The sequence below is a fragment of the Otolemur garnettii genome, unplaced genomic scaffold, assembly GCF_000181295.1.
Source record: "Otolemur garnettii isolate 467f Iridium unplaced genomic scaffold, OtoGar3 scaffold00249, whole genome shotgun sequence".
Lineage (NCBI taxonomy): Eukaryota > Metazoa > Chordata > Mammalia > Primates > Galagidae > Otolemur > Otolemur garnettii.
Window position 1 is genome coordinate 64,106 of NW_003852644.1, and position 10,131 is coordinate 74,236.

Here is a 10,131-nt window from a genome sequence, read left to right on the forward strand (position 1 = left end):
GTGAAAAAAAAGGATATACTTACTGTGCTTTGAACTTCTTTTGAAAATAATTAATGATCTTTAAAATTTTTATGGCACACCTAAGATCTTCTCACGGCACACTGGTTGAAAATCACTGCCCTACTCCCTCCAACTGGGTGGACCCCTCTTGGCCAAGAGGACCCCAGAAAAACCTTCAAACTAGGTTCCCAGTCATGTGAAGGGAAGAGAAATTGAACACATCTCCTTATACCCTCTTCCTTTTGGAGTTTGGAAAGAACTGACCAATCTTAATGTTAATATAAAGGTCAAAGACTCACATAACAGACTCTTTTGGCAATAAGATGCTAAATTATAAAGAGGACCTAAGGCCATACAAGGCAAAGGTTACCTGACACCTGTGGGCCATCAATTTGCTTAACAGATCACTTTAAGTCATTATATTGTGCCTTGCTCTATAAGTAACAGACTTCCTTAACTTAAAACATTCACTTTTACCGACTCCAAGCTTTTAGAAAATGCTTTATTCTTTAACCAATTGCCAATTAAAGAATCTATAGTCCACCTGAAACCTGTAAGCCCCTTTTCCAAGATGTCCAAACCAATGTATAACTTTCATATGTTATTTTATGATTTTACCTGCAATTCGTAAAATATATAAATATCTCCCGAAAATGTATAAAACCAAACTGTAACCCAGCCACTTTGGGCACATTTACTCAGAACTCTTGAGACTATGTTTCCTGGGCTGCAGTCACTCATATTGCGCTCCTTGCTTCAAACCACGTGGGTGCTGCCAGCCAAGGGGGGGTGGGGAGACAGGAAGGCCACAGCTGTGACCCCTAGGCTGGCAGGGGCCAGCTGCATCCAGAATGCACATATGGGCAGTGGTCCAGTCACCTGTCTGTGGCCTTCCCCAGGCTTCCCTCAAGGGCCAAGTCTGCCCCGCATGGGGCCCTGCATCCCTAGAGGGGGGATGTGGTCAAAGGTAAGGTGACCAGATGTCCCGCTTTTGGCAGGACAGTCCTGATTTTTAACAAATTGTCCTGCATCCTGCGGTGTTTTAAAAAAAAGTGCTGAGTTTTGGAAAGAATGCATGACAAGCTAGGGAACAGTGGGAGAATGGGAAGGGAATATACATTTTTCGGCTGCTGAAAAGGTTAATGTAACTCCATTTGGGAATGAAGAGGTTAATGTAACTTCATTTGGAAATGAAAAGGCTGATGTAAACTCCCTACTCCCCTCCTGGGCAAGGTATCAGAAGGAGACTGGCTCCCTCCCTTGCTTCTAGGCAAGGACAATTAGCTCAGAAGGAGCCAAACTGTCTGGAACAAACAAGTAGCCCACCCTTACCCCCAGAGTAAGGTGACCAGACGTCTTGCTTTTGGGGGCACGTGGCAGGTGGGGGCATAATGTCTGTCCTCAAGCCTTGGGTTCTGTTCTCTGTCTTCTTCCTTCATTAACATTATAATCTCTAGTTTCAGTTTGGGCTGGCAAGAACAGACAGTCAGTCTCCTTTATATTTTTACTCTGAACAAAATCAATTGTATATGTGTTCCTCAGCCTTCACACTGAATTGTAATCTTAATGGTAACTTCCTAATGTTACTTCACTTCTTTGTATCTGTGTTAAATTCTTACTGAATGTTTGAAAGTATATAAGTATATAAGTATATAAGATAATCAGTAAAGTTAAGCCGGGTCGCCGACCAGAGGGAGTCTCGACCTCCCTTCAAATCAATCATCCCGTCTGCAGTTTCTTTTCCCTGCATCTCCAATCAGAGGGCTCCAAGAACACTTTCAAGGGATGACAGGGGTGGGACACCAAAACACAGTCCCCAGGGAGCCCCTCACAGGCCTCCTTCTGTTACTGGTCCCGGTCTTCTCCCTGCTGTATGGGAGTGCACATTCCCACCACCTCCTGGGGAGGAGATGCTCAGGTAAGGACACACATCTGGGTAAGGAAGGGCAGCAGTCAGCCTATATCTACACTGAGGAAGCAACAGCTGAGCTCAGGATGCAGAATGGCAGAGAATAGAGTCTAGGCTGGCACTGAAGCTCACAGCACATGCCCCAGGGCTGGCACACACACAGCAGCTTTGCACACAAATGATGGCTGATGGAAGGGGGCAGGTGTGCTAGACACCTGTGGCACTATTGAGCCTACATGGATGGGGGAGCTTCACAGAATAGGGCCCAGGCTGCGCCAGACAGGGAATAGGGGGTCCTTTCAGGAGGCCTAGGCAGCCTACAGCCCTGAGATGGCCTTTTTCTTAAAGGCCTCCCAGTCCACAGCTGACTGCTCAGAGGGGCTTCCAGGCTGGCTGGCTGAGTTGGTGGTGTTTGGGGCTGGGGACTGTTGTGGTGGTTTCATGGCAGGGGCACCTCTCCCCTCCCTGCTGGGCAGCATACATTGTTATCTGGGTCACTGGGAATGTCTGGGGGTGATGGTTGGGGCCCCTTGGGGGAGATGGGGAACTGGAGCTTGGTTGGGGCCCTGCTCTCCATGTGGGGTGGGGTGGTGGCTGTGGCTTCCCTCCCCCTGCCTCTAGGACACTCCCGCCTGAGAAGGCAGGAGAGGAGGCCCCCTCCATGGGTCTTCTGAGTCTATTCACCTGAGGAGGAATTGGGGTGGCTCGTATTTCCATCCCTGTCCTGTTTCCCCATTCCTCTGGGATGAGTTTGAGCCTCTCTGGCGTGGGGCTCCTCAGCCTCCTGCTCTGCTGCCTGGACACACCTGTCAGGCACTCAGGCAGGACCTCCTGGGCTCGCCCCAGGTGCACTGCCCATCTGGGCTGGGGACGGGTCCCCAGGGCCCTCATTGGGTGCTGCCTAACCTAGACCCACAGGTTCAGAGATACTTGTTTCTTCCTGGGGGATGGGGGAGGCCTTAGTGGCCCCTGCAGGGGAAGCCAAGGCCCCAGCTGCAGTGCTGCAGATGCAGGGCAAACTCAGCAGCATCTAGGGTGTCAGGAACAGCCTGGCTGGCACCTCCAGGGGCCAGGGGGACCTCCGCAGTCCCTCCCAGGACAGGTATGGCCTGGGCAACAGCCAGGTCTCTGTCATCTCCACAGGGCCCTTCTTGTCTTCTGCACAGCTTCCTCAGAGGCAGAGTGGCCTCCTAGGCCTCCCTTTCCCACACCAACTGGAGCAGGCCCAGGAAGCCATGCAGCTGCCCCTCCAGCCACTTCCTCCACAGCTTGTCCTGCAGTGTGGTGTTGGACCTGGCCTGCAGCAGCACCTGCCTAGCACACATCTGGTCTTCCATGGCAGGGAGGATGGCTCCCTGCTCCATGGCCATGTGCAGCAGGCCTTCCAGGCACATCACGTAGGTCAATAGACTCTCCCTGGGCTGCTGCGAGCATGTCAGCAACTTCAGCCTCGCTGGCACCTGGTGTCATCATTCCCAAACATCTGCACCAGTTCGTCCAGGCAGTTCTGTGCAGGGGTGTCTGGATGTTCTGCCAGGGGGCTGCACATGAGGTCCAGGGCCGGGCCGCCCAAGCTCTCTACCAGCCGCTGCCTCTCATGTTCTGACCTGTGGCACCACAGGTATAGCATGTCCTTGGCGTGGTCCAGCCAGTTTTTAAGGGACTCTTCCCCATAGCCTGGCTGCTCCTTTCTGGAAAAGGCTCACAGTTTCTGGCAGGCCAGACTTCTCAGCAGAGGTCAGGGACTCACTCCATTGCCATGAACAGGCTCCTGCCTCCCCTGCAGCTCCAAGGCTCCTGCCTCACCTGCAGCCCCCACCTCACCTGCAGCTTCCTCTCCACCTGCAGTTCCCTCTCCACCTGCAGCCCCCTCCTGACCTGCAGCCCCTGCCTCACTTGCAGCTTCCTCTCCACTTGCAGCCCCTGCCTCACCTGCAGCCCCTTGGCCCTACACAACTCCTTCCTCAAGTACCCTTCCCTGCAGATTCTAGCCACTTCAGCTGTCCCAGACTCTTTATCTTGGGGCACACCTGTCCGTTTACCTTTTCTTTGGGGTGCTGTTGGGCTGCCACTTCTTCAGTGAGGAAAACAATCCCTTAGCTTCTTTTGAGCTGTTTTCTGGTGGTGTGTGATGGGAGGGCTGCTGCTCTGTCGCAGTTGGGAGCAGAAATATGGCCACCAGGTCTCCCTGCTTCTCTTCCAGGATAATTGCCCCATGTTCCTTTGGCTTTTCTTGTGACTCTATCTGGAGTTCCTTTCCCATTATGGGCACTCTCTTACTGGAATTTGATTTTTGTCCCTATTATTTTTAAAATATTGAGATGTCACATGCCACATCTGGTGCCATCAGTCTAGGAAAGTAGAACAACACTCTCCCCTTTCTTGTCTACAGCCTTCATTTCTATTCACACTGCCTCAGAGAATGTTCTCTTGTTAGTGGTGACATCAGACCGTTGGTTTATGGGGTTAACTGGCATCAAAATGGCAAGGTCATTTTTTTGTAGTTCCTGTTAAATCATAATTCTGTCATCCTACATTTGTTCCATTTTTAAAATTTCAAGCATAGAAATGATATTTACCCATCTTAAATGTTATCTTATCATTCCAGGCTGTTAGGACCAGTGTATGAGCTTTCACTCCTCCATTCATTCATTCATTTACTCGATGAATATTCATTGAGCACTGATTCTATGTCAGACTCTGGGCTTGGGCCCTGCAGACAGAACTCAAGCAGACATAGTCTCAGCTTAGCCTTTCCTCTCTGGACCAAAGCATGCGTTTTGCTATTGACCATGCTTAGGGTGACTCCCCTGACAGCTGACTCTGACAGCCATGCTGAACTCACCTTAGAATAACACTTCACTCTGCAATGCTTCCTCTTAACTTTTTCTTCCTTCTTCTCCTCTCTTCTCCACTTGGAGTGTGATCCACATTGTAGTCTGACAGCTCTGATAGCCTCTTTGGGCTCCCTTTCCACTTTCTCTTCCAGGCTTTTCCTTTGATGAATGTCTTGAATGGGTAATCTGTTGGGTACCTGCTTCTTGGAGGGCCCAGATCAGGCAGTGTGCTAACAGTTTTACATGCCTTTTCCCCATTAGTCTTTATAGGCAAGCTATGAGATAGCAGGTGGCATAATTTCCATTTAAAGAAGAGGAACACATGAATTATTTTTAACAGTATCTTTTCAGATGATGGGCTGAGATAAAGCTGGACCTGGAGAGCCTGAGTAATATTCCTGGTCAGGGGGGCCTTGCAGGGGGGGTCCCCCAAGACTGTGGTGTAGAAAAACACCAGGGGTAAGTTAGAGAGTGGGTGGAGGCACCTGACTGAGGACAGTTGTACAACTACCTTGCACAAGAGACAAATTAAAAGCAGGTGATTGGCATATAGGAATGTGTCTACTATGTGGAGCATCCATGAATTAAATGAATGTGAGAAAAGGCTCAAACCTGCCACAGTGATTTGGCAGTGAGGAAGCCCAGCTTTCTGATTCATCTGCCCTCGGCCAAGGGAGATCTGGGACTCACTAAGAGAATGGAAATGCAAAGTCTGTGCATGTAATTAACTCATACATCCCATCAGTCAGCCCTGTGGACTGAGCACTTCTGTGTGCCCAGCATGGAGATGTGGGTGTGAAGGCTCCTGCTCTGATGCAGAGTAGAGAAGTAAGGAAATAAATATTTACTACAACTTCAGATGGTGACAAATGCTGCAACGGGAACATAATGGTGATGTGAGACAGTGTTGAAAGAGTTGGGGATTATTTTAGGCAGGGTAGTCAAGGAAATTTTCTTGTTGGGTTTGCTGTTGCTGGAAGCCAAGTGCAATCCCAAGTGCAACAGATGATATTTAAAGTCATAGGATTGACTTAGATGGCCTAGGGCAGTGGTTTTCAAACTTGAAGATTCATGAGAACCACCAAAAGGGCTTATTAAACCAGGATGCTGTGTCTCACACCAAGAATTCTGATTCAGCAGATCTGGGATGGGGCCCAGGAATTTACTTCCCCATTAAACCCCCAGGGGATGTCCCACACTTGGAAAATGCCTGCTTTTGTGGACGAGCACAGCTGTGAATAGAAGGCAATTGAAGATTAAGCCTAGATTTCAAGGTTAGGATTATGAGGAGGGGCAGATGAGGCAGAAGAAAAAAGGTAGGATGTGGTGTTCTAGAATCCTGGGGAAGATAGTTTGAAAAAGCAGGAATGATAAGTTCCATCAAGTGTTATTGAAGGATTTCACAGCTGAAAACTGGCAAATGGTATTGGATTTAGTGAGAAAAATGTCATTGGAGTTTCAGCAGGAGTCATTGCAGTGGTGGGGATAAAAGTAAGCTTTAATCTGGTGGGCTACAAAACATCTGAAGGGGAGGAGGTGGAGACAGGGTGAGGAAAAAACCCTTCTGGGGAGACTCTCTAAACGGGGAGAGAAATGGGAGGAAGATTGACTGGGATGTGGAGTCAAGAGAGACTCCTGCTGTTTGGTGTTGAGTGACATTAGCACATACTTGTATGACCAGCTGAGGTGACAGGGAGGAAAGGGTGGTAAGTTTGCAGACCATAAGAATTAGCCACGTGAGAGAGTGAACAGACCAAGAAAATAGAGCAGGTTTGCTGGGTGACCTAAGAGTGACCCAGGAGCAGTGATGCATGTAAAGGGAAACCGGCCAGCATGGTGCATCTGTCTGGCCAGATGGGTGTGATGTGAGAAGAGTGGAGTGAAGAGTGATCACCATGCTGGTTGGATTGGTGATGAGAAGCTGGGAGGCTCCCTGGTGGAATGACTGTGTGCACAGGACAGACAGGAGGGTGGCCAGAGAGGGTGCCTGGCATCAGTTATTGGTAGTAGGAAGCAGGGGTATGACTGTGGTTAAGGCCACACAGCTGAAAAGATTTTAGGTGTTTAGAAAGACAGTGGATGAAGAGAGGCATTGGGTAGGGTATTGGGGGGGGGGAATTTGTGAGGATCCTGGAGTACCAAAGAGCCAGGACAGAAATAGTGGTGGTAAAGACAAGGGATGGAAGATAACAGGGGGGTGTGCAGGTGACTGCAATGAAGGATCATGTATCTTCTAGTCCCATGACAGGTGCTCAAAGGCAATGGGGTTTGGGAGCAGGGTGGGCACCAATTCTCCCAGCTGGATATAAGTGATGTGGGAGAGTAATCCACCTGTGCCTGAGAGGGCTGCAGGGCAAACAAGGCTGTCAGGGCACGGCAGCCCTTCCCCCTGATTTCCCAGCACATGCATGCTCAAGAGGCAGTGGGAGGTTAATCCAGACATGGGTCTGCATGGGTACAGCCTTGTACAGATGAGTCTGGGTGATGAGAAGCAGCCAGAGAGTGCTGGGCTTCCATGGTTCCTGGGCATCTAAAACACAATGGCCTTGGCTTTGATCTTCTTCTGGAGGAGGTAGACAACCAGTTAGAAGTATCACTTACTTCTGTCAACAGAGTCAAAGGCAGGGAAGTCTTTCTGATTCATGTGGTCTTAAAAAGAAAGAATGGTTGAATGCTACTGTCTTGGTAGCATTTTCAAAGAGACTCTGGATATATTACTCAAAAAACGGGGCAAAACAAAAGGTGGGTTCCATTTTAAACACTTCTTGAATACTGCATTGTATCTGCAATGCTGAGGTGGAGCTAAGAGTTGAGGAGCAAGAGCCATTGATGCTCTGGGCTGAGGAACTGGTCCTGGGTAAGAAGGGGTAGTGGTCATGTATAGAGTTGCCAGACAAAATACCAAATACCCAGTTAAATTTGGAAATGCTTGAGACCTATTATACTAAAAGTAGTCATCATGAATGGGAAATTCAAATTGAAGTGGGTTTTCAGTATTTTTTATTTGCTAAATCTTGTAATTCTACTCATATAGTCTGATAGCATGCACTTCAGAGGAATTGGATTTTTTTTTTTTTTTAAGGGAGGATGAAAGGAGAATGATCTGGAAGCAAGGAAGGCACCTGTGCACCTCCAGATTCTGGATATGTACAAGGAGGATATATGGAATAACTCTTTGAGAAAGGGCTTAGAGGATACAGGATCCTGGGGTGGGGGTGGGAGCTCTCTATTTCCATGACAGCAAACAAGAGAAACAGAAGAAAGTTTTCAGGAATGTCAGAGGGCAGCAAAGCTGGGGTGCAATCTATGGCATGATTGGAGAGTCTAGGAATTCACACTGCTCATGCTCATCACCTTTCCAGGTCTAAGGGCTCCACTCTTTCCTTGTCAGCTCCATGATCCATTGTTAAAGTAAATGCACCCATAAGTTAAAGAACAAGACCTATCTTCCATAATGGCAGAAGGGATAAAACTAAGCAATGAATGTCCACAAAACAAGACAAACAAAACTCCACCATACCTATCAATGCTCTCAATAAATGTGAATGGCTTGAATTTCCCACTAAAGAGGCATAGGCTGGCTTATTGGAGAAAAAACCCAAATCCAATATTTTTGTCTCCAAGAAATGCATCTAACCCTTAAGGATAAAAGAAGACTCAAGGTGAAGAGATAGAAAACAATATTCTAGGCAAATGGAGATCAGGAAAAAAAAAAGCAGAGGTTACAGTCTTATTTGCAGATACTGTTGGATTCAAACCAACAAAAATAAGGAAAGACAATGATGGACACTAAATATTGGTTAAGGGAAGTATACAATGTGAAGATATTTCAATCATTAACATTTATGCACCCAACCTAAATGTTCCTAGATATATAAAATGAAGCCTAAATGATCTGAACAGTATGACATCTTCCAACTCCATAATAGTTGGAGATTTCAACACTCTTCTGACAGAACAGGACAGATACTCCATGCAGAAACTAAACAAAGAAGTAACGGACTTAAAAATAGCCCTAGAACAAATGGGCTAAACAGACATATACAGAGCATTTCATCCTAATAAAACTGAGTACACATTCTTCTCATCAGCCCATGAATCATCCTCTAAAATTGATCATATTTTAGGGCAGAAATCAAACCTCAACAAATTTAAAAGAACAGAAATTATTCCTTGTATCTTCTCAGAATATATCAAGGAATAAAAGTAGAACTCAACACCAACATAAATATTCATACCCACATAAAGTCACAAAAACTAAAAAAACTTATGCTGAAAGACAGGTGGGATAAAGATGAGATAAAAAAGGAAATCATTATATTTCTTGAATAAAACAATAATGAAGCCAGAAGCTATCAAAACCTGTGAGAAACTGCAAAGGCAATCCTAAGAGGGAAATTTATAGCATTAGATGCCTTCATTCAGAAAACAGAGGGAGAGCAAGTCAACAACCTAATGGACCAGGCATCCTCAAACTACAGCCCGTGGGCCACATGTGGCCCACCGAGGACATTTATCTGGCCCACTGGGTGTTTTTGCTGCTGCTGCCTATCCTGCTTAGCAGCCAACTCATCCCAGGGCCCGCAGTCCAGCCCTCCAACGGTCTGAGGGACAGTGAACTGGCCCCCTGTTTAAAAAGTTTGAGGACTCCTGTAATGGACCATCTCAAGCAACCAGAAAAGGAAGAGCAATCCAACCCCAAAACTACTGGAAGGAAAGAAATAAACAAAAATAGAGCAGAATTAAATGAAATGAAGAACACTAATCATTTGGAAGACCAGAGAAACAAAAAATTGGCTCTTTAAAAAGATTAACAAAATCTACACATAGACTAATCAGAAACAGAAAAATAAGATCTCTAATAATCTCAATCAGAAACAAAAAAGTAGAAATAACAATAGATACCACAGAAATACAAATGATCCTCAACAATTACTATGAAAAACTCTATGCCCAGAAATTTGAAAATGTAGAGGAAATGGACCAATACCTGGAAACCCACTACCTTCCTAAAATCAACCAGAAAGAACTATAAATTTTGAATAGACCTATATCAAGCACTGACATTGCATCAATACAAAATCTTCCAAAGAAGAAAAGCCCTGTATGGTTTCACACCAGAATTCTAAGAAGAACTAGTACCTGTATTGCATAACCTATTGCAAAACATACAGAAAGAAGGAATCTCCCCCAACACATTCTATGAAGCAAATATCACCCTTATTCCAAAACCAGGAAATGACTCAACAAAAAATGAAAACTATAAGTCAATATCATTAATCACTATTGATGCAAAAATATTCAATAAGATCCTATCAAACAGGCTTGGCACCTGGGGCTCAAGTGGCTAAGGTGCCAGCCACATACACCTAAGGTGGCAGGTTC